This window comes from Lactuca serriola, chromosome 8 (genome assembly GCF_051521515.1).
Source record: "Lactuca serriola cultivar US96UC23 chromosome 8, Lser_US96UC23_V15, whole genome shotgun sequence".
Classification (NCBI taxonomy): Eukaryota; Viridiplantae; Streptophyta; class Magnoliopsida; order Asterales; family Asteraceae; genus Lactuca; species Lactuca serriola.
Window position 1 is genome coordinate 207,805,455 of NC_136415.1, and position 24,612 is coordinate 207,830,066.

Sequence of the window (24,612 nt, forward strand, 5' to 3'; positions counted from 1 at the left end):
GCACATAAACATATAATCATATAGCAATTCACAACTAGTCATCCGATCTAGCAGATCACATAACATAGCATCATCCTATATACCAGGATACCGACCTTAACCAGGTCTCTAACATATACCATCCTAACTACCAGGATACAAACCTTAACCAGGTCCCTAACATATACCGTCCTAACTACCAGGATGCAGACATAGCAAAACAATAACATAAAAAACAACTACCCGGATTCCCATCCGAATAAGGGCCGGCCTTGGTGCCTTAGACCTTGTTGATATAGTGAGGATAACTCACCTGCAACTACCTACTTGAAGAAATAAGATCACGCTGCTCCGACCAGCAGCACGAACTCCGCCACTGAGCATTACTAATTAACCAAATCCAATAAACACCAATAATAACCAAAATACCCTTGGAAGTCAAACTGGTCAACCCTTGGTCCAAGTCAAAGTCAACCTTCCTGGTTGACCCTACTCGCCGAGTCAACCCGTTGACTCGTCGAGTTCCTATGCTCAGAAACTCCCATGCCACGACTCAACTCGCCGAGTCGCCCCAAGACTCGTCGAGTCCAACGAGCTCTGAGTCCCTTCCTGCTCAACTCACCGAGTCATCCCTCGACTCACCGATTCACAGCTCAACCAGAAAAGGTTAGGGTTCCACGAACAGACTCGCCGAGTCCAAGAACAGACTCGCCGAGTCCAAGGAAATATTTAACAGACTTGCCGAGTTGTTCTTCCAACTCGCCGAGTCCAAACGTGACAGCTTTATTTAGCCGATTTCAGGGCATTTCATTGCTTCCAATACATAGATCTGGACTCCTAAGGCCAGATTCACACGTAAAGTTTCCAACTTTACGTGCATGCAAGGCTCAACAAGCTCCAACCAAGCGACAAGAAGGTTTTGGGACAAAGGCACTCTCAATCAAGCGCCATGGCTGATGCTTTAATCTTTCATAGCTCACTACTAACCTAGATCTGAAGTTGCAACTTCAGATCTAACCTCTAAACCCAAAATGGATTCCAATCAAGCTAAAATTCCCAAAACAGCAACCAAGAATGGATCTAGAAGGAGAAAACTCAAGGTAACGACTTGTTACATCAGAAATGTGCCCAAGAAGGAGTAGATTCCGGATCTACAATGATCTCCCGATGCTCGTCTCTTGATCTTCTAACTTTCTTTTCTTAAATTCTTCTTCCAAGCTCAAACTTTAACAATGGAGGCTCACACACACTAATTAGGGTTTCTGGAACTCAAATGGGCAGTAAAGAGGCTGAGGGCGGCTATAATGTGCTTTATATAGGGCACAACTTTTGGGATTAGGGTTTTCTCCCTTCAGCACCAACTCGTCGAGTCCATCTGCTGACTCGGCGAGTTGGCCACATAACCCGACAAAAATCCGCTCAGACTCAGCGAGTAAGAGGGCCTACTCGTCGAGTCCCTGACTTAATTTACACTTTACTTCTTGGAACTCTTGCTTCTGACTTGGGATGTTACAATTCTCCCCCACTTAAATTAGGTTTCGTCCTCGAAGCCTGCTGCAACACAAAATTCCAAAATAATAATCCCACAATGCAACTTCGGATCTCAACTGACTCTGATTCCTCCAAACACTACCATCAAACCTCATAGAATCCAACTCTTTCGCTGTAGAGTTCTGACAATTGCTCCAAACCGGCTACCGGCTTTCTCCTACTGATAACAACACTTATCAACTCAGGATCACCCAGAGGATAGATTCTTATTTCCGAATTTGACCACTCATTTGCCTCGTGCGAACTAGATATCATTACAAACCACCGGTCATGCCCGGTACCAATCCGTCACCCCTTGTCCAAACCGGCACTACTACTATTGAATTGCACTGCTGGGAACTCATCCCGATTTCTTCTTGAAACGACTCTTTCTTTCCATGCTAACAGGATGATAAATCCTACCGCTCCTGAGCAACTCCTATGAGATACCATCTACAAACATATACACATATTGGACCTGATCCAACATCCTCGGGTTGGAAAGACCCGACACACTGACGATACCTCCAGACATCCCCCGGATGAAATACCACTACATACATAACCTCCTAATCCCAACCCTACTGAAAATCCAATACTCCATCCTTGCATCCCTTCCGAACTCCTCTGGTTCTACACCACATGAAATCCTTCCACGACCGCAACGGACACCCAACCCGGATGTGCTTCCATACCACTGGTACAAACACAATGCTCAATTATCATAATTAGAATACTTTCAATCATCCATCCACACTATTGCTTCCACTGCAGTGAACCAACACTCCTTCTCGGAGCTACATACCCTTTCCTTTCCTTATCCAAGGAACCTGCTCGACGACCTTGCCATAACAACAAGTGCCACGGTGCTCACACCCCACTCTACGTTATCCCTTGTAGGGTAACCGCTATTCCATGCATCGCCTATACTCTGAATCTGATCACAAGGACTATCGAAGTCCATACACCACTTTTTACTAAGATAATTAATACCCGGGGCCAGACCTACTGGTTGCTATTGCATCACAACATACTCAAGCCATCTCCTCATATAGATCTATCAACACATACAGAGTCTTCAGCATGACTGGACCGCCTTACCAGGCCTTCAGCCAGTCTGGACCACTCTAAAAACCTTCAGCATGTCTGGACCGCCCTCCAGGGCCTTCAGCCTATCTGGACCGTTCTCCGAGCCTTCGGCCTGACTGGTACACCCACCGGCCTTCAGTCTCTCCGGACCACTCAAACTATCATACATCATCCCGAACTATCCTTCCTGGGAATCTCTCTCGTACATACTGTTCTAGCCCTCTAGGGGTTCCGAACTCTAACTCCATTCCATGTACTCAGATCCCAGCCTAATCCTAGGCCTCACAACAACCAATCACCTTTTATGAAAATCTTGACCTGTGCCCCGCCCCATTTTTCAGTCACTTACTCATACCAGCCCACACCTATGGCTGACTGAAACACTGCTAAATCCCAAACAGCTAATCAACCTCTAATGCTTGTTGATCCTCCTGAAAATTTTCCAATTCTCCCCACTTAGAGCACTGACTACCAACCACCGGTGACTCAACCGGCATAAATCAATCATCCCTACTCAACATACTCCTCTTATCCATGAACTGATTTCCTCTGAAATGAGAAACCTCCACAAAATCACTTCCCGACATCGCACATCATGAACTCTAAGGGAGTTCGACTCTCCGCTGAGCACTTCTCAAATCGCAATTGCTATACCCGACAACAAGACCATACAACCAAATTCTGACCATCAATCCCTTGGATGCTAACCGCCTACAACTCCTAATTACTAACACTCCCAACCAAACCATGAAACACGCAAAACGGCGAATAAAATACAATACTACATAAATAACCAGATAACCAGACAACAACGAAACGAAAACATACCCGCAACTGCATTCGGCTTTGCCCTGACCTCTTTTGCTGTGAGCTGAAAAGCGCGCCCCTGAGCCCTCGGAGGCTTCGCTCCACTCTGACCCCGCCAGTAATCGTCACAGAATATGGTTCTGGAACCTGCACCGATCTGGAAACAAGCTGTGGACAGTTGGCCCTCAAGTGACCAACCTGATGGCAATGATAACAAATCCTCAAATCCTGAACCGGGGCTAACTAACGGCAATCCCTCGCGTAATGCCCCTCTCTCCCACACTTGTGGCACGCACCACCGGACCTACAAACTCCGGTATGACCCTTCCCATACTCCTCACAAGTGCGGCTACCCTGACCTCCCAACCTAAAGTCAACCGTCTTGGACCGTTTCGGCGCCGGCTGCGACTGCACCGGGGCCTGCCTCTGCTCTCGCAACTGCAACTCAATCTCCAACTCACGCCGCCGAGCGGCCTCCTGCAACTCCAGCAAGGCCTCGCACCTCTGTGTAGACACAAATTGCCTGATATCCCTCTTAAGCATACTCAGATATTGGGACATCTGAGCCTGCTCCGAAGCAAAATCAGGGAAAAACATCGCCCTCTCAGTGAACATCCTGGTGATCTCCATCACCGACTCCGAATCCTGCTTCAGCTCCAAGAACTCCTGAACTAACTTCTCTCTCTCAACTCGCATAACATAACAGGTACTGAACATCTCCCAAAACTGATCCCAAGAAATCGCAGCCCACTGCGCATCCGAATAAGATCCCGTGGTCAACCTCCACCAATCCTTCCCCCCCGAGCCTCAAAAGGTTTAGAGCACACCTCACCCTCTGATCCGCAGGGCATGAACACGTGAAGAAACAACCCTCCACGTCTGAAAACCACCTCATAGCAACGATCGGATCCTGAACTCCATCAAAAGTAGGGGCTTCGTATTATCGAAGTCCCGATACTGAAAACCTCGACCGGTTCCTCCCTTGCCGCTGATACAGCCGCTGTAGCTTTCGCGGCAGCCGCCTCTGCAAGAGCTGCATAGCACTCATCAAAGTACTCAACCATGGCGGTCTTGATCGACCCAAAAATCTCCGGCAACTCAGCCCGGAACATAGCATCAATCTCATAATGCAGGATCTCACGAATCTTGGCACCTAACTCGTCCGTACTCATCTGACCAATGACCTCATGTGGTACCGATCCACCCTGATCATCCTCTCCTGATCCCAATCCCAAACCGGATCCTGCCCCGAGACATCTCGTAATCGCCATATTGAAAATTCGCCACAAGAATATTAGGCATTCCTCATAATAATCCCAAGAACTAGCTCCCAACAAAACCCTAGGGGTTGTGACTTCCTTGATATGCGTATGGGTCTGTGTTTTCAGTAGTACGGGCCCATACTACCTTCCACACCTACCCATATTTGTATCAAGTATCAACACAACACCCTAAAAATAACATATACATAAGGAACACTCGATCCCCACTCCTAGAGGAGCACCACTATCCCATAACCGACCTACCGGTCTCACGCAACCCACCTATCCATGAAACTTCCACCAACCCTGCAACGCTAGTGTATGATAGCCATACATAATGCTGGACCCCATAGACTTTTGAATATGCAATCCTACCCTAAAACAAGAACAGAACATAAGGCCAAATCAAATATTCTCAGGCTATAAGATCTTAATATTATATGGCCGTGATGCATACACTAAATAACTACAATAATGATGTCAGCTCCATAAAAGGAAACCCTAGGCTAGCATGCATCATATAATCAAGCAATTCTTGTTGGATTATGTCACACCCCAAAACCACGAACGGCGGAAACGTTCAGGGGTGGAGGATGTCATGTACAGTATCACAACAGTGCAATATAATAAACAAGCAACAACACCATCCATTGCATTATAAGTAGAGTTTTAATACATGTGTGTTCTTTCATAATGTACAACAATAAAATGAAAAATCAAAATAAGGCGAGTCTTGTCTGTGCTCCATCTTCTCAAAAACCTGACCATCGCACCTATCTAACTGATGACCTGAGAATACAAGTTATTTTGAAAGCGAGTATCAGCTTTAAAGCTGGTGAATTCATAAGTATTTATGTGTTATTGTCCTGTTTTGGAATGTTGTTAAGAATGTCGTATAAATCCTTAAATAGAACAGTTGATATAAGTATGAAATGTGGTCTTCTACCAAGACCCGAATGTTTTGTTATGACAAAGTAAAATGATAGGTTTTCCTTTCTATTGACTAGTACTAAGAGTACTTAGTCTAACTCATCGTTTATGTGAATATATCACAAAATAAAGTAAAATAGGAAAATGATATGATAGTCTTCTACCAAGACCTAAACGTTTTGTAAGTAAAATGATAGTTTTTCCTTTCTATCGACTAGTACTAAGAGTACTTAGTCTAACTCATCGTTTTTGTGAATATATCACAAAATAAAGTAAACAGGAAAAAGTATAATCACGTAAGTGTTAGCCGGAGGTACTGGTGCTAACAAGTACTTAGTCTAACTCATCGTTTATGTGAATATATCACAAAATAAAGTAATAGGAAATATGTAATAATGTAAGTGTTAGCCGGAGGTACTGGTGCTAACAAGTACTTCGTGGTAAGCGAAATAAATAACCTAATGAACCTCCGAAGATGGTCCAATTGTCCTCTGTAGCAGCAGCAGGTTGGAGGAAGGGTTAGTCCCGTAAAGGTACTCCTAGTATAAGTAATAACCGTAGGCATCCGTAGATGTTCATCACCCACTGTTGCTCACAGATGAGTTCCGGAATGGTTAGTCCCGTACATATATCCCGAGGTACAAGGGATAGAGACCCATCTAGGTATCCCGAGGTACTAGGGATAGGGTCCTGTCTAGATATCCCGAGGTACTAGGGATATGCAGGAAGATTTACACAGAAGGTACTAATAATCATCCTCGCAATTCGAGATACAAGTATTCATGTAAGTAATACACAGGTAACTGTATCTACGTAAAGGTTCTCATGTAAGGTATTCATGTATCATGTAAGCATATGTAGACGTACTCATGTATCAGGCAATGTACTAGTAAAGACTCATGAATGAACTGACTCTTGTGTGATTCCTTGTAATAGGACTAATGTTTGATATCTTCAACTTATCCCTATGATAATTTACTGAAAGTTAATTAGTTGTTCAAATAGGTTTATACACTCTTACTATTCAAGGGTGTGGGAAACTAAATGAAAGATGTAAACTATAATCTCTAACATATATATGAACATATGCGTATAAGTATAGTTTGGTTCAAGAAGGTAAAATTTATGGTTTTGTAAGATATTTAAGAGTTTTGAACAATAATTAAGAGTGACTTGATGTCATTTTAATAAACATTTCAAAACTAATACTTTTGTTATCAAGGTATTTTAAGATAGAAAACCATTTCATGTGTCACCTTTTGAAATATGTGAAATCTACTGAGTGAAAACACAGTTATAAAATACATAAGATTGATTTAATAACATACTGTTTTCTACTTGTATTCCCCCCATTAAAGCATTTGAAATCATTTAAAACATTGATTAAGGGGTATGAACTCACCTGTTGTTGGTAGTTCGGATGAACTTGACGGCATAGGATTGCTAGGTGTCAAGTGAGGACTTGTACACACACTACGATCCTAATGAACATATATTCACACATATATGCACTCAATTAGTCTCAAATCACTAATTAATAATGTTAAGACATGCTAGACAAAATAAACACTTTATATAAGTGTTTTAAGCCCTTAGGGTTGCATCTAAGCTATTGTAGGACAAGGTACTTGGGTTTAGGGTTCCAAAGGACCCCATATATGAGTTTACTCCTCATATACCAACACACATGGAGTTTACGGTTGTAAACTCTTGAGTTTACGGCCGTAAACTCCCAACCATGGGTGTTTGGTGTGTTTTGAAGTTCCAAATGATTCCTAGAATTATTCCAACTTGGTGGTTAAATTCTTGGAAGGGTTTAAGGTCTAGAAACGCTCCATTTAGGAGTTTACGGCCCTAAGGCCATTTCCCTTAGAGTTTGCAGCCGTAAACTCTTAAGTATGGGTGTTTTTGATGCTTTCAAGTCTCTTGCTCATGTGATATAGGTTCTAGGCAATTGTTCAAGGCTTTAAGAGGAATTATGGCACCATTTGGCACCATTTATTGGAGTTCACGACCCTAGAACCTTTTGGGCCGTGAACTCTCTTTCTCCCTTGAATATTAATTGATTTGGTGGTCTAAACATGTAATGTAGGCTTCTAGTTTGAGATCCGAGGCTTTGAGGGACTTTGGGACACCTTTAGCCCTTAAAATGGAGTTTACTCCCCAAGTGTTCTTGGGCGGTAAACTCCCGAATCTTAGGGTTTTGTTTGTTTTCTAGTCTCAAACACACTTATATACAAGCCTAAGTTTGTTACCTATCATGGGGAAAAGACTAGGTAGCACTTAAGCCACATATAGGAGTTTACTCTCCAAGAACGTTCTTGGGCGGTAAACTCCCGAATCTCACAGATTTAATATGTAATCTAAGTTATTAAGCACATAATAAGCATTATAAGACAACTAGAGAAGTGTACTCACGATTTGGGATAAAAACCCGAAGATCCGTGAGAGAGAAAATGGCTTTTCTCTAGTTGGAAATGCGAATAATGACATAATTTGGTTCAAAATTCTATTTATAGTCCCGAGATATTTTTGGCAATAAAATATTTTTATTCCCGAAATGATTTCTAATATAATCGAGTGTTGGAATAACAGTGTTGCACAAAACCCTAGTGCAACCACTCTCCTGATATCTCCTTAAGTGTAAATACTGAAAACTGCCAAACTTATACCCAAAGTTTGGAATTTTGCCGAAACTGTTCTAACTTCTATTGGCTTGATATGGTTTGTTCAGAATGGAAATTTCGGGTTGTCACATCATCCCCCTGTTAAAGGGAATTTCTTCCCGAAATTAGAATTTAGGCAAGGAAGTAGGTAAAAGTGATCGAGTCGTTAGGTGAAAACTTCCTAATCGATTGGTTCTCGCGCTCCCAAGTGAAATCAGGTTCTCGGTTGGTATTCCAACGAACCTTCACTAATAGGCGACGGCGTTGCTTCGTCCGCTTGACCTCTCGGTAGTGGGTCACTACGGTTCTAATACGAAGGCAAGGATCTCGTAAATCTCGATCTCGTCGAGAGGGATTACGAAAATCCTAATGGAAGGATACTGTTTCAAGTTCGAGACGCGAAGGGGGAAATGTACGTTAGTGAGTTCGCGGAGTAGGTCTAGTTTGTGAAATGCAGGACCGATTCTGGTAAGAATCTCTGAGGTGCTAACTATATTGGATTTTAGCTTTCCACGCTTTACGAAGCATATTAAGCCGTTCCTAGAGTGAGGTTTCCTAAAGAATTTGGTCTCTCACTTGGAATTCCAAATGTTCTTTCTCTCGCTTACTTCCCAGTCAAGGGCCATCCCTTGCTGGGTCAAAGTTGAAAGGGTTCCTAAAGTTTACGGGGAGTTCCGAATGGACTATGATAGTAGGTCTGTAAGACCTAGAATTTGGCGAATTTTCCGTCGGTGACTATGGTGCCGACAAATTCCCAACGGTTTTGGATAATTTGACAGAGTACTCAAGAATTTCCACAACACTAAAAGTGTGTCTCAGGAAATTTGACTCTAAATTCCAAAACTCTTGTTCAGAGAACTTTGTGGAAAGTATCTCCGAGGGAAATGTTTCTATGGGTTCTTTCTTACTATGAGGGTGGATAAGTAGTCAATATATGGAGAAATGACGAACTGATCCCAGTAAGAAAGGCGTACTCTACTTATTCAGCTCATGAATACTATGGGCGTATTGGTCCTATCCGAGGGGTATCACTACGGACTCGAAGTGTCCGCATCGAGTTTGGAGGGTAGTCTTTAGGACATCCTTCCCTAACACTCGAACTGGTGATATTCGGATCTCAGGTCCATTTCTAAAGTAATTCTTTCCCTGTGTTTGCCCATTCAATTCGTCTATGCGAGGCAGAGAAAACGATTTCTAAAGGAAATCTAAATGAAGTCTCCGGTCATCGAGGTACATAAAATGCACTCCGTCGATTTCTGGTAAGAATAAGACCGGAGCTCTCGAGGGTGAGAAGCCTGGTCTTCTAATTCTATGGTTGAGTAGTTCGCTGTGTTGTCCGGGCTGTTCTTGTATCTTCCGTAGGTGTTTAGACTGTAAGGGGATCTGGTTATAAGAGTCATACTGGGTTCTAAGTTTGTTCCTATGCCAAATGCAATTACTCGTACTCCTGGACAGTCTCCGTCCTGAAGTTCATATTAGAAGTCATACGTGATTCAATGATCACAATTTCGTGTATACGAGTCGTATATAATTAAGACTGAAAAGGTAGTCGAATAAGTGATTCTTCCTTAATCTCACATCCCATCGAGGGAAAAGAAGTTAAAGTGGAATCATCAATTCTAAACCTGTAGAACATTGATTATATATCACTCTCATGTATACATTCTTCAGTGATAGATCAACCGTATGAATCCTGGAATTGAACTTGACGTACTGCACGAGTAATACTGTGGGGATTCCTTTGGAAAGGAAAAGAACTATAAGGTACTCCTTTTATGAGTACTTCGGTGTTTTGATATAACGACTTTGCTAAAAGACGATTTAAGAGATGTACTTATGAAGCTGGTATTTCGAGGATCAAATTTACTCGAGTCGTATGATAAAGTCGGAAACATATGGAAACTAAAGACATTAGATTTGGTCATAAGGCGTTACAGACAAAACACAACAGTGCAACCGTTAACAGAGTTACTGTACTTAGGATTTACTACAAGACTATTGTTGCGAACAAGGTATACTACAAAAGACAAGTATACGCAGCACGAGCATCCCTAAACGGACGGGATCCCGCAAAAGATAAGACTCTGGTTGCACTAGTTTTGGGATGGTTCATACGTCTGTTACAACGAAAGAAAATGAATTTGTGAGCGAGAATGGTTGAACCTAGACGTAGTTCGATCGTTCATGAAAAGAATAGAAGTATGTTCTCTAAAGTTCGACCTACATCCCTATGATGCTGTCCTAGTATGGAATGGAAGTATGTTCAGGAAAGTTCGACCTACATCCCTATGATGCAGTCCTAGTAAAGATCGGAAGTAAGTTCATGCAATGGTCTCAAGATGTTTGTTGTTCGAGCTGAGGAATTGTTGGTTGGTGAATAACATGATCCAACCATTACCAGAGACTTGGAGATGTCTCCGAAGTTATATTGCTATAGTCCAATGACTTGACTAGAGCATGTTCCAAATAGACTCTAACGAAAGTATGATAAGAGTATTTGAACAAAGAATGACTCAGAAGTTAGCCGACTGTCAATATCTTTGATATTCATGACGTACAGGTTCGGGAAAATGACCTTGTAAAAAGGTCTTACATCATAACCAAAGGAGATAGTTCTTGACAGCATAAAGACCTAACTAAAGTACTTACAGTACAAGATAGTTTCATAGAGAATGACACATCGGGCATAGACAGGAACACAATTCCTTTCTAACAAGGAATATAAAGTAACGCATCTACGGCTGGCGACGGTCATCCCTCTGGTGAATTCTCAGTTCAGCCAGTTGGCGTTCCACATCAAGTAGGTGTCTTTCGTACACTCTCTGGCGTACCCGAAGTTCCATGACTTCGGCTCGTGATTTAGCCAGTGCTTGCATCAGGGTTTCATGGTCTCTCTCAGACCTCTCACGAGCATGTTCAAGGCGACTGGTGCGATGCATATGCATTCCCCCATTTGTATCGACTTCTGCGATACTTTGTAGAGCTGTCCTGCCCTGAATTTCGTTTCGGGCAACTCTTCGGATCAAAATTGGCATGATTCTGTCTGCTGAGCCCCCATTGCTCAGGTCATAGAAGCTTCGGTCACCATTAAATGGAATGGGCTGATCTTGTCCTTGGCTCGATGTTTCCAAACATTCCACCCACTCCGGCGTCGGGCCATGAAAAGCCGGACGAGGGTTAGGAATCGGAAAGGGAGCTGCCTGAGGTAGGTTCTCAACCTCGGGTTCGGAGATGGAATCGTCTGAAAGGTCTTCAGCATGGTGATCATTCAGAGGGATTGGATGATCATTATCTGGTTCTTCTCCAAACCATCCAGCAATAACCGCGTTCGGAAGGAACATGTTGTCGTGGGGATGGAATCTAGCCATGTTATCTACGCGAGAATTTGGGGTAAGAAAATAATTATTAGTTGAACCATCTAGATAATTATTTAGGAAATCTTCATTAGTTCCATCGCTATTTGTAAAGTGCATACCAGTTATATGTAATCAACATAAGATAGACCTTTGAATAAGTGACCTCAAGTCCAAATTCACAAGGAATTGGGGTAAAGCAAAAATTCCACTTATTCAAAGTCTATAACATCCTAGTTACATATAACTTTAGCGTATCCACTTAGCAATTATCAACTTAGGAATGAAGATTCCATTTTAGTTCTCAAGTATAAAGTACTTATAGTAACACAAAACATCCCTATGGTATTTTTAGACTTAGGTTTTGTTATAATGTTCTCATTGTGGTAATGTTGGTAAGTTTTTAGACTTGTTGCCATATCACAACCATTCTTGGGCATGTGCTAATCACTCCTCGGAACAGCATAGTTGATCAGGCTATGCCACTCCTAAGACTGACCATACATCCTCGAGTTTACATGTGATATTCAACAATCGTAATACTTTTGTTCTTGTCATTGTGACACTGATTTTAGTATGAATGCAGGCACGTATACTTTGTTAAATATTTTATTATTTAAAAGTATATTCTCTTAGACAGAGTGTTTTAATCCCTATGTATTTATAGCTAGTATATCTTTTATGGGTTGATATACTTAATTCACTATAAACAATGATTTGATACAAATCGGTCACACCCCAAAACCACGAACGACGGAAACGTTCAGGGGTGGAGGACGTTATGTACAGTATCACAACAGTGCAATATAATAAACAAGCAACAACATCATCCATTGCATTACAAGTAGATTTTTAATACATGTGTGTTCTTTCATAATGTACAACAATAAAATGAAAAATCAAAATATGGCGAGTCTTGTCTGTGCTCCATCTTCTCAAAAACCTGACCATCGCAGCTGTCTAACTGATGACCTGAGAATACAAGTTATTTTGAAAGCGAGTATCAGCTTTAAAGCTGGTGAATTCATAAGTATTTATGTGTTATTGTCCTGTTTTGGAATGTTATTAAGAATATCGTATAAATCCTTAAATAGAACAGTTGATATAAGTATGAAATGTGCTCTTCTATGTTTTGTTATGACAAAGTAAAATGATAGGTTTTCCTTTCTATTGACTAGTACTAAGAGTACTTAGTCTAACTCATCGTTTATGTGAATATATCACAAAATAAAGTAAAATAGGAAAATGATATGATAGTCTTCTACCAAGACCTAAACGTTTTGTAAGTAAAATGATAGTTTTTCCTTTTTATCGACTAGTACTAAGAGTACTTAGTCTAACTCATCGTTTATGTGAATATATCAAAAAATAAAATAAACAGGAAAAACTATAATCATGTAAGTGTTAGCCGGAGGTACTGGTGCTAACAAGTACTTAGTCTAACTCATCGTTTATGTGAATATATCACAAAATAAAGTAATAGGAAATATGTAATAATGTAAGTGTTAGCCGGAGGTACTGGTGCTAACAAGTACTTCGCGGTAAGCGAAATAAATAACCAAATGAACCTACGAAGGTGGTCCAATTGTCCTCTGTAGCAGCAGCAGGTTGGAGGAAGGGTTAGTCCCGTAAAGGTACTCCTAGTATAAGTAATAACCGTAGGCCTCCGTAGATGTTCATCACCCACTGTTGCTAACAGATGAGTTCCGGAATGGTTAGTCCCGTACATATATCCCGAGGTACTAGGGATAGAGACCCATCTAGGTATCCCGAGGTACTAGGGATAGGGTCCTGTCTAGATATCCCGGGGTACTAGGGATATGTAGGAAGATTTACACAGAAGGTACTAATAATCATCCTCGCAATTCGAGATACAAGTATTCATGTAAGTAATACACAGGTAACTGTATCTATGTAAAGGTACTCATGTAAGGTATTCATGTATCATGTAAGCATATGTAGAAGTACTCATGTATCAGGTAATGTACTAGTAAAGACTCATGAATGAACTGACTCTTGTGTGATTCCTTGTAATAGGACTAATATTTGATATCTTCAACTTATCCCTATGATAATTTACTGAAAGGTAATTAGTTGTTCAAGTAGGTTTATACACTCTTACTATTCAAGGGTGTGGGAAACTAAATGAAAGATGTAAACTATAATCTCTAACATATATATGAACATATGCGTATAAGTATAGTTTGGTTCAAGAAGGTAAAATTTATGGTTTTGTAAGATATCTAAGAGTTTTGAACAATAATTAACAGTGACTTGATGTCATTTTAATAAACATTTCAAAACTAATACTTTTGTTATCAAGGTATTTTAAGATAGAAAACCATTTCATGTGTCACCTTTTGAAATATGTGAAATCTACTGAGTGAAAACACAGTTATAAGATACATAAGATTGATTTAATAACATACTGTTTTCTACTTGTATTCCCCCCATTAAAGCATTTAAAATCATTTAAAACATTGATTAAGGGGTATGAACTCACCTGTTGTTGGTAGTTCGGATGAACTTGACGGCGTAGGATTGCTAGGTGTCAAGTGAGGACTTGTACACACACTACGATCCTAATGAACATATATTCACACATATATGCACTCAATTAGTCTCAAATCACTAATTAATAATGTTAAGACATCCTAGACAAAATAAACACTTTATATAAGTGTTTTAAGCCCTTAGGTTTGCATCTAAGCTATTGTGGGACAAGGTACTTGGGTTTAGGGTTCCAAAGGACCCCATATATGAGTTTACTCCTCATATACCAACACACATGGAGTTTACGGCCCTAAGGCCATTTCCCTTAGAGTTTGCAGCCGTAAACTCTTAAGTATGGGTTTCTTGATGCTTTCAAGTCTCTTGCTCATGTGGTATAGGTTCTAGGCAATTGTTCAAGGCTTTAAGAGGAATTATGGCACCATTTGGCACCATTTATTGGAGTTCACGGCCCTAGAACCTTTTGGGCCGTGAACTCTCTTTCTCCCTTTATATTAATTGATTTGGTGGTCTAAACATGTAATGTAGGCTTCTAGTTTGAGATCCGAGGCTTTGAGGGACTTTGGGACACCTTTAGCCCTTAAAATGGAGTTTACTCCCCAAGTGTACTTGGGCGGTAAACTCCCGAATCTTAGGGTTTTGTTTGTTTTCTAGTCTCAAACACACTTATATACAAGCCTAAGTTATTTACCTATCATGGGGAAAAGACTAGGTAGCATTTAAGCCACATATAGGAGTTTACTCTCCAAGAACGTTCTTGGGCGGTAAACTCCCGAATCTCACTGATTTGATATGTAATCTAAGTTATTAAGCACATAATAAGCATTATAAGACAACTAGAGAAGTGTACTCACGATTTGGGATAAAAACCCGAAGATCCGTGAGAGAGAAAATGGCTTATCTCTAGTTGGAAATGCGAATAATGACATAATTTGGTTCAAAATTCTATTTATAGTCCCAAGATATTTTTGGCAATAAAATATTTTTATTCCCGAAATGATTTCTAATATAACCGAGTGTTGGAATAACAGTGTTGCACAAAACCCTAGTGCAACCACTCTCCTGATATCTCTTTAAGTGTAAATCCTGAAAACTGCCAAACTTATGCCCAAAGTTTGGAATTTTGCCGAAAGTGTTCTAACTTCTATTGGCTTGATATGGTTTGTTCAGAATGGAAATTTCGGGTTGTCACATCATCCCCCTGTTAAAGGGAATTTCATCGAAATTAGAATTTAGGCAAGGAAGTAGGTAAAAGTGATCGAGTCGTTAGGTGAAAACTTCCTAATCGATTGGTTCTCGCGCTCCCAAGTGAAATCGGGTTCTCGGTTGGTATTCCAACGAACCTTCACTAATGGGCGACGGCGTTGCTTCGTCCGCTTGACCTCTCGGTAGAGGGTCACTACGGTTCTAGAAACACTCCATTTAGGAGTTTACGGCACTAAGGCCATTTCCCTTAGAGTTTGCAGCCGTAAACTCTTAAGTATGGGTTTCTTGATGTTTTCAAGTCTCTTGCTCATGTGGTATAGGTTCTAGGCAATTGTTCAAGGCTTTAAGAGGAATTATGGCACCATTTGGCACCATTTATTGGAGTTCACGGCCCTAGAACCTTTTGGGCCGTGAACTCTCTTTCTCCCTTGAATATTAATTGATTTGGTGGTCTAAACATGTAATGTAGGCTTCTAGTTTGAGATCCGAGGCTTTGAGGGACTTTGGGACACCTTTAGCCCTTAAAATGGAGTTTACTCCCCAAGTGTTCTTGGGCGGTAAACTCCCGAATCTTAGGGTTTTGTTTGTTTTCTAGTCTCAAACACACTTATATACAAGCCTAAGTTATTTACCTATCATGGGGAAAAGACTAGGTAGCATTTAAGCCACATATAGGAGTTTACTCTCCAAGAACGTTCTTGGGCGGTAAACTCCCGAATCTCACTGATTTGATATGTAATCTAAGTTATTAAGCACATAATAAGCATTATAAGACAACTAGAGAAGTGTACTCACGATTTGGGATAAAAACCCGAAGATCCGTGAGAGAGAAAATGGCTTATCTCTAGTTGGAAATGCGAATAATGACATAATTTGGTTCAAAATTCTATTTATAGTCCCAAGATATTTTTGGCAATAAAATATTTTTATTCCCGAAATGATTTCTAATATAACCGAGTGTTGGAATAACAGTGTTGCACAAAACCCTAGTGCAACCACTCTCCTGATATCTCTTTAAGTGTAAATCCTGAAAACTGCCAAACTTATGCCCAAAGTTTGGAATTTTGCCGAAAGTGTTCTAACTTCTATTGGCTTGATATGGTTTGTTCAGAATGGAAATTTCGGGTTGTCACATCATCCCCCTGTTAAAGGGAATTTCATCGAAATTAGAATTTAGGCAAGGAAGTAGGTAAAAGTGATCGAGTCGTTAGGTGAAAACTTCCTAATCGATTGGTTCTCGCGCTCCCAAGTGAAATCGGGTTCTCGGTTGGTATTCCAACGAACCTTCACTAATGGGCGACGGCGTTGCTTCGTCCGCTTGACCTCTCGGTAGAGGGTCACTACGGTTCTAGAAACACTCCATTTAGGAGTTTACGGCACTAAGGCCATTTCCCTTAGAGTTTGCAGCCGTAAACTCTTAAGTATGGGTTTCTTGATGTTTTCAAGTCTCTTGCTCATGTGGTATAGGTTCTAGGCAATTGTTCAAGGCTTTAAGAGGAATTATGGCACCATTTGGCACCATTTATTGGAGTTCACGGCCCTAGAACCTTTTGGGCCGTGAACTCTCTTTCTCCCTTGAATATTAATTGATTTGGTGGTCTAAACATGTAATGTAGGCTTCTAGTTTGAGATCCGAGGCTTTGAGGGACTTTGGGACACCTTTAGCCCTTAAAATGGAGTTTACTCCCCAAGTGTTCTTGGGCGGTAAACTCCCGAATCTTAGGGTTTTGTTTGTTTTCTAGTCTCAAACACACTTATATACAAGCCTAAGTTCTTTACCTATCATGGGGAAAAGACTAGGTAGCATTTAAGCCACATATAGGAGTTTACTCTCCAAGAACGTTCTTGGGCGGTAAACTCCCGAATCTCACTGATTTGATATGTAATCTAAGTTATTAAGCACATAATAAGCATTATAAGACAACTAGAGAAGTGTACTCACGATTTGGGATAAAAACCCGAAGATCCGTGAGAGAGAAAATGGCTTATCTCTAGTTGGAAATGCGAATAATGACATAATTTGGTTCAAAATTCTATTTATAGTCCCAAGATATTTTTGGCAATAAAATATTTTTATTCCCGAAATGATTTCTAATATAACCGAGTGTTGGAATAACAGTGTTGCACAAAACCCTAGTGCAACCACTCTCCTGATATCTCTTTAAGTGTAAATCCTGAAAACTGCCAAACTTATGCCCAAAGTTTGGAATTTTGCCGAAAGTGTTCTAACTTCTATTGGCTTGATATGGTTTGTTCAGAATGGAAATTTCGGGTTGTCACATCATCCCCCTGTTAAAGGGAATTTCATCGAAATTAGAATTTAGGCAAGGAAGTAGGTAAAAGTGATCGAGTCGTTAGGTGAAAACTTCCTAATCGATTGGTTCTCGCGCTCCCAAGTGAAATCGGGTTCTCGGTTGGTATTCCAACGAACCTTCACTAATGGGCGACGGCGTTGCTTCGTCCGCTTGACCTCTCGGTAGAGGGTCACTACGGTTCTAGAAACACTCCATTTAGGAGTTTACGGCACTAAGGCCATTTCCCTTAGAGTTTGCAGCCGTAAACTCTTAAGTATGGGTTTCTTGATGTTTTCAAGTCTCTTGCTCATGTGGTATAGGTTCTAGGCAATTGTTCAAGGCTTTAAGAGGAATTATGGCACCATTTGGCACCATTTATTGGAGTTCACGGCCCTAGAACCTTTTGGGCCGTGAACTCTCTTTCTCCCTTGAATATTAATTGATTTGGTGGTCTAAACATGTAATGTAGGCTTCTAGTTTGAGATCCGAGGCTTTGAGGGACTTTGGGACACCTTTAGCCCTTAAAATGGAGTTTACTCCCCAAGTGTTCTTGGGCGGTAAACTCCCGAATCTTAGGGTTTTGTTTGTTTTCTAGTCTCAAACACACTTATATACAAGCCTAAGTTCTTTACCTATCATGGGGAAAAGACTAGGTAGCATTTAAGCCACATATAGGAGTTTACTCTCCAAGAACGTTCTTGGGCGGTAAACTCCCGAATCTCACTGATTTGATATGTAATCTAAGTTATTAAGCACATAATAAGCATTATAAGACAACTAGAGAAGTGTACTCACGATTTGGGATAAAAACCCGAAGATCCGTGAGAGAGAAAATGGCTTATCTCTAGTTGGAAATGCGAATAATGACATAATTTGGTTCAAAATTCTATTTATAGTCCCAAGATATTTTTGGCAATAAAATATTTTTATTCCCGAAATGATTTCTAATATAACCGAGTGTTGGAATAACAGTGTTGCACAAAACCCTAGTGCAACCACTCTCCTGATATCTCTTTAAGTGTAAATCCTGAAAACTGCCAAACTTATGCCCAAAGTTTGGAATTTTGCCGAAAGTGTTCTAACTTCTATTGGCTTGATATGGTTTGTTCAGAATGGAAATTTCGGGTTGTCACATCATCCCCCTGTTAAAGGGAATTTCATCGAAATTAGAATTTAGGCAAGGAAGTAGGTAAAAGTGATCGAGTCGTTAGGTGAAAACTTCCTAATCGATTGGTTCTCGCGCTCCCAAGTGAAATCGGGTTCTCGGTTGGTATTCCAACGAACCTTCACTAATGGGCGACGGCGTTGCTTCGTCCGCTTGACCTCTCGGTAGAGGGTCACTACGGTTCTAGAAACACTCCATTTAGGAGTTTACGGCACTAAGGCCATTTCCCTTAGAGTTTGCAGCCGTAAACTCTTAAGTATGGGTTTCTTGATGTTTTCAAGTCTCTTGCTCATGTGGTATAGGTTCTAGGCAATTGTTCAAGGCTTTAAGAGGAATTATGGCACCATTTGGCACCATTTATTGGAGTTCACGGCCCTAGAACCTTTTGGGCCGTGAACTCTCTTTCTCCCTTGAATATTAATTGATTTGGTGGTCTAAACATGTAATGTAGGCTTCTAGTTTGAGATCCGAGGCTTTGAGGGACTTTGGGACACCTTTAGCCCTTAAAATGGAGTTTACTCCCCAAGTGTTCTTGGGCGGTAAACTCCCGAATCTTAGGGTTTTGTTTGTTTTCTAGTCTCAAACACACTTATATACAAGCCTAAGTTCTTTACCTATCATGGGGAAAAGACTAGGTAGCATTTAAGCCACATATAGGAGTTTACTCTCCAAGAACGTTCTTGGGCGGTAAACTCCCGAATCTCACTGATTTGATATGTAATCTAAGTTATTAAGCACATAATAAGCATTATAAGACAACTAGAGAAGTGTACTCACGATTTGGGATAAAAACCCGAAGATCCGTGAGAGAGAAAATGGCTTATCTCTAGTTGGAAATGCGAATAATGACATAATTTGGTTCAAAATTCTATTTATAGTCCCAAGATATTTTTGGCAATAAAATATTTTTATTCCCGAAATGATTTCTAATATAACCGAGTGTTGGAATAACAGTGTTGCACAAAACCCTAGTGCAACCACTCTCCTGATATCTCTTTAAGTGTAAATCCTGAAAACTGCCAAACTTATGCCCAAAGTTTGGAATTTTGCCGAAAGTGTTCTAACTTCTATTGGCTTGATATGGTTTGTTCAGAATGGAAATTTCGGGTTGTCACATCATCCCCCTGTTAAAGGGAATTTCATCGAAATTAGAATTTAGGCAAGGAAGTAGGTAAAAGTGATCGAGTCGTTAGGTGAAAACTTCCTAATCGATTGGTTCTCGCGCTCCCAAGTGAAATCGGGTTCTCGGTTGGTATTCCAACGAACCTTCACTAATGGGCGACGGCGTTGCTTCGTCCGCTTGACCTCTCGGTAGAGGGTCACTACGGTTCTAGAAACACTCCATTTAGGAGTTTACGGCACTAAGGCCATTTCCCTTAGAGTTTGCAGCCGTAAACTCTTAAGTATGGGTTTCTTGATGTTTTCAAGTCTCTTGCTCATGTGGTATAGGTTCTAGGCAATTGTTCAAGGCTTTAAGAGGAATTATGGCACCATTTGGCACCATTTATTGGAGTTCACGGCCCTAGAACCTTTTGGGCCGTGAACTCTCTTTCTCCCTTGAATATTAATTGATTTGGTGGTCTAAACATGTAATGTAGGCTTCTAGTTTGAGATCCGAGGCTTTGAGGGACTTTGGGACACCTTTAGCCCTTAAAATGGAGTTTACTCCCCAAGTGTTCTTGGGCGGTAAACTCCCGAATCTTAGGGTTTTGTTTGTTTTCTAGTCTCAAACACACTTATATACAAGCCTAAGTTCTTTACCTATCATGGGGAAAAGACTAGGTAGCATTTAAGCCACATATAGGAGTTTACTCTCCAAGAACGTTCTTGGGCGGTAAACTCCCGAATCTCACTGATTTGATATGTAATCTAAGTTATTAAGCACATAATAAGCATTATAAGACAACTAGAGAAGTGTACTCACGATTTGGGATAAAAACCCGAAGATCCGTGAGAGAGAAAATGGCTTATCTCTAGTTGGAAATGCGAATAATGACATAATTTGGTTCAAAATTCTATTTATAGTCCCAAGATATTTTTGGCAATAAAATATTTTTATTCCCGAAATGATTTCTAATATAACCGAGTGTTGGAATAACAGTGTTGCACAAAACCCTAGTGCAACCACTCTCCTGATATCTCTTTAAGTGTAAATCCTGAAAACTGCCAAACTTATGCCCAAAGTTTGGAATTTTGCCGAAAGTGTTCTAACTTCTATTGGCTTGATATGGTTTGTTCAGAATGGAAATTTCGGGTTGTCACATCATCCCCCTGTTAAAGGGAATTTCATCGAAATTAGAATTTAGGCAAGGAAGTAGGTAAAAGTGATCGAGTCGTTAGGTGAAAACTTCCTAATCGATTGGTTCTCGCGCTCCCAAGTGAAATCGGGTTCTCGGTTGGTATTCCAACGAACCTTCACTAATGGGCGACGGCGTTGCTTCGTCCGCTTGACCTCTCGGTAGAGGGTCACTACGGTTCTAGAAACACTCCATTTAGGAGTTTACGGCACTAAGGCCATTTCCCTTAGAGTTTGCAGCCGTAAACTCTTAAGTATGGGTTTCTTGATGTTTTCAAGTCTCTTGCTCATGTGGTATAGGTTCTAGGCAATTGTTCAAGGCTTTAAGAGGAATTATGGCACCATTTGGCACCATTTATTGGAGTTCACGGCCCTAGAACCTTTTGGGCCGTGAACTCTCTTTCTCCCTTGAATATTAATTGATTTGGTGGTCTAAACATGTAATGTAGGCTTCTAGTTTGAGATCCGAGGCTTTGAGGGACTTTGGGACACCTTTAGCCCTTAAAATGGAGTTTACTCCCCAAGTGTTCTTGGGCGGTAAACTCCCGAATCTTAGGGTTTTGTTTGTTTTCTAGTCTCAAACACACTTATATACAAGCCTAAGTTCTTTACCTATCATGGGGAAAAGACTAGGTAGCATTTAAGCCACATATAGGAGTTTACTCTCCAAGAACGTTCTTGGGCGGTAAACTCCCGAATCTCACTGATTTGATATGTAATCTAAGTTATTAAGCACATAATAAGCATTATAAGACAACTAGAGAAGTGTACTCACGATTTGGGATAAAAACCCGAAGATCCGTGAGAGAGAAAATGGCTTATCTCTAGTTGGAAATGCGAATAATGACATAATTTGGTTCAAAATTCTATTTATAGTCCCAAGATATTTTTGGCAATAAAATATTTTTATTCCCGAAATGATTTCTAATATAACCGAGTGTTGGAATAACAGTGTTGCACAAAACCCTAGTGCAACCACTCTCCTGATATCTCTTTAAGTGTAAATCCTGAAAACTGCCAAACTTATGCCCAAAGTTTGGAATTTTGCCGAAAGTGTTCTAACTTCTATTGGCTTGATATGGTTTGTTCAGAATGGAAATTTCGGGTTGTCACATCATCCCCCTGTTAAAGGGAATTTCATCGAAATTAGAATTTAGGCAAGGAAGTAGGTAAAAGTGATCGAGTCGTTAGGTGAAAACTTCCTAATCGATTGGTTCTCGCGCTCCCAAGTGAAATCGGGTTCTCGGTTGGTATTCCAACGAACCTTCACTAATGGGCGACGGCGTTGCTTCGTCCGCTTGACCTCTCGGTAGAGGGTCACTACGGTTCTAATACGAAGGCAAGGATCTCATAAATCTCGATCTCGTCATGAGGGATTACGAAAATCCTAATGGAAGGATACTGTTTCAAGTTCGAGACGCTAAGGGGGAAATGTATGTTAGTGAGTTCGCGGAGTAGGTCTAGTTTGTGAAATGCAGGACCGATTCTGGTAAGAATCTCTGAGGTCCTAACTATATTGGAATTTAGCTTTCCACACTTTACGAAGTGTATTAAGCCGTTCCCAGAGTGAGGTTTCCTAAAGAATTTGGTCTCTCACTTGGAATTCCAAATGTTCTTTCTCTCGCTTACATCCCAGTCAAGGGCCATCCCTTGCTGGGTCAAAGTCGAAAGGGTTCCTGAAGTTTATGGGGAGTTCCGAATGGACTATGATAGTAGGTCTATAAGACCTAGAATTTGGCGAATTTTCCGTCGGTGACTATGGTGCCGACAAATTCCCAACGGTTTTGGATAATTTGACAGAGTACTCAAGAATTTCCACAACACTAAAAGTGTGTCTCAGGAAATTTGACTCTAAATTCCAAAACTCTTGTTCAGAGAACTTTGTGGAAAGTATCTCCGAGGGAAATGTTTCTATGGGTTCTTTCTTACTACGAGGGTGGATAAGTAGTCAATATATGGAGAAATGACGAACTGATCCCAGTAAGAAAGGCGTACTCTACTTATTCAGCTCATGAATACTATGGGCGTATTGGTCCTATCCGAGGGGTATCACTACGGACTCGAAGTGTCCGCATCGAGTTTGGAGGGTAGTCTTTAGGACATCCTTCCCTAACACTCGAACTGGTGATATTCGGATCTCAGGTCCATTTCTAAAGTAATTCTTTCCCTGTGTTTCCCCATTCAATTCGTCTATGCGAGGCAGAGACAACGATTTCTAAAGGAAATCTAAATGAAGTCTCCGGTCGTCGAGGTACATAAAATGCACTCCGTCGACTTCTGGTAAGAATAAGACCGGAGCTCTCAAGGGTGAGAAGCCTGGTCTTCTAATTCTATTGTTGAGTAGTTCGCTGTGTTGTCCGGGCTGTTCTTGTATCTTCCGTAGGTGTTTAGACTGTAAGGGGATCTGGTTATAAGAGTCATACTGGGTTCTAAGTTTGTTCCTATGCCAAATGCAATTACTCGTACTCATGGACAGTCTCCGTCCTAAAGTTCATATTAGAATTCATACGTGATTCAATGATCACAATTTCGTGTATACGAGTCGTATATAATTAAGACTGAAAAGGTAGTCGAATAAGTGATTCTTCCTTAATCTCACATCCCATCGAGGGAAAAGAAGTTAAAGTGGAATCATCAATTCTAAACCTGTAGAACATTGATTATATATCACTCTCATGTATACATTCTTCAGTGATAGATCAACCGTATGAATCCTGGAATTGAACTTGACGTACTGCACGAGTAATACTGTGGGGATTCCTTTGGAAAGGAAAAGAACTATAAGGTACTCCTTTTATGAGTACTTCGGTGTTCTGATATAACGGCTTTGCTAAAAGACAATTTAAGAGATGTACTTATGAAGCTGGTATTTCGAGGATCAAATTTACTCGAGTCGTATGATAAAGTCGGAAACATATGGAAACTAAAGACATTAGATTTGGTCATAAGGCGTTACAGACAAAACACAACAGTGCAACCGTTAACAGAGTTACTGTACTTAGGATTTACTACAAGACTATTGTTGCGAACAAGGTATACTACAAAAGACAAGTATACGCAGCACGAGCATCCCTAAACGGACGGGATCCCGCAAAAGATAAGACTCTGGTTGCACTAGTTTTGGGATGGTTCATACGTCTGTTACAACGAAAGAAAATGAATTTGTGAGCGAGAATGGTTGAACCTAGACGTAGTTCGATCGTTCATGAAAAGAATAGAAGTATGTTCTCTAAAGTTCGACCTACATCCCTATGATGCAGTCCTAGTATGGAATGGAAGTATATTCAGGAAAGTTCGACCTACATCCCTCTGATGCAGTCCTAGTATAGATCGGAAGTAAGTTCATGCAATGGTCTCAAGATGTTTGTTGTTCGAGCTGAGGAATTGTTGGTTGGTGAATAACATGATCCAACCATTACCAGAGACTTGGAGATGTCTCCGAAGTTAAATTGCTATAGTCCAATGACTTGACTAGAGCATGTTCCAAATAGACTCTAACGAAAGTATGATAAGAGTATTTGAAC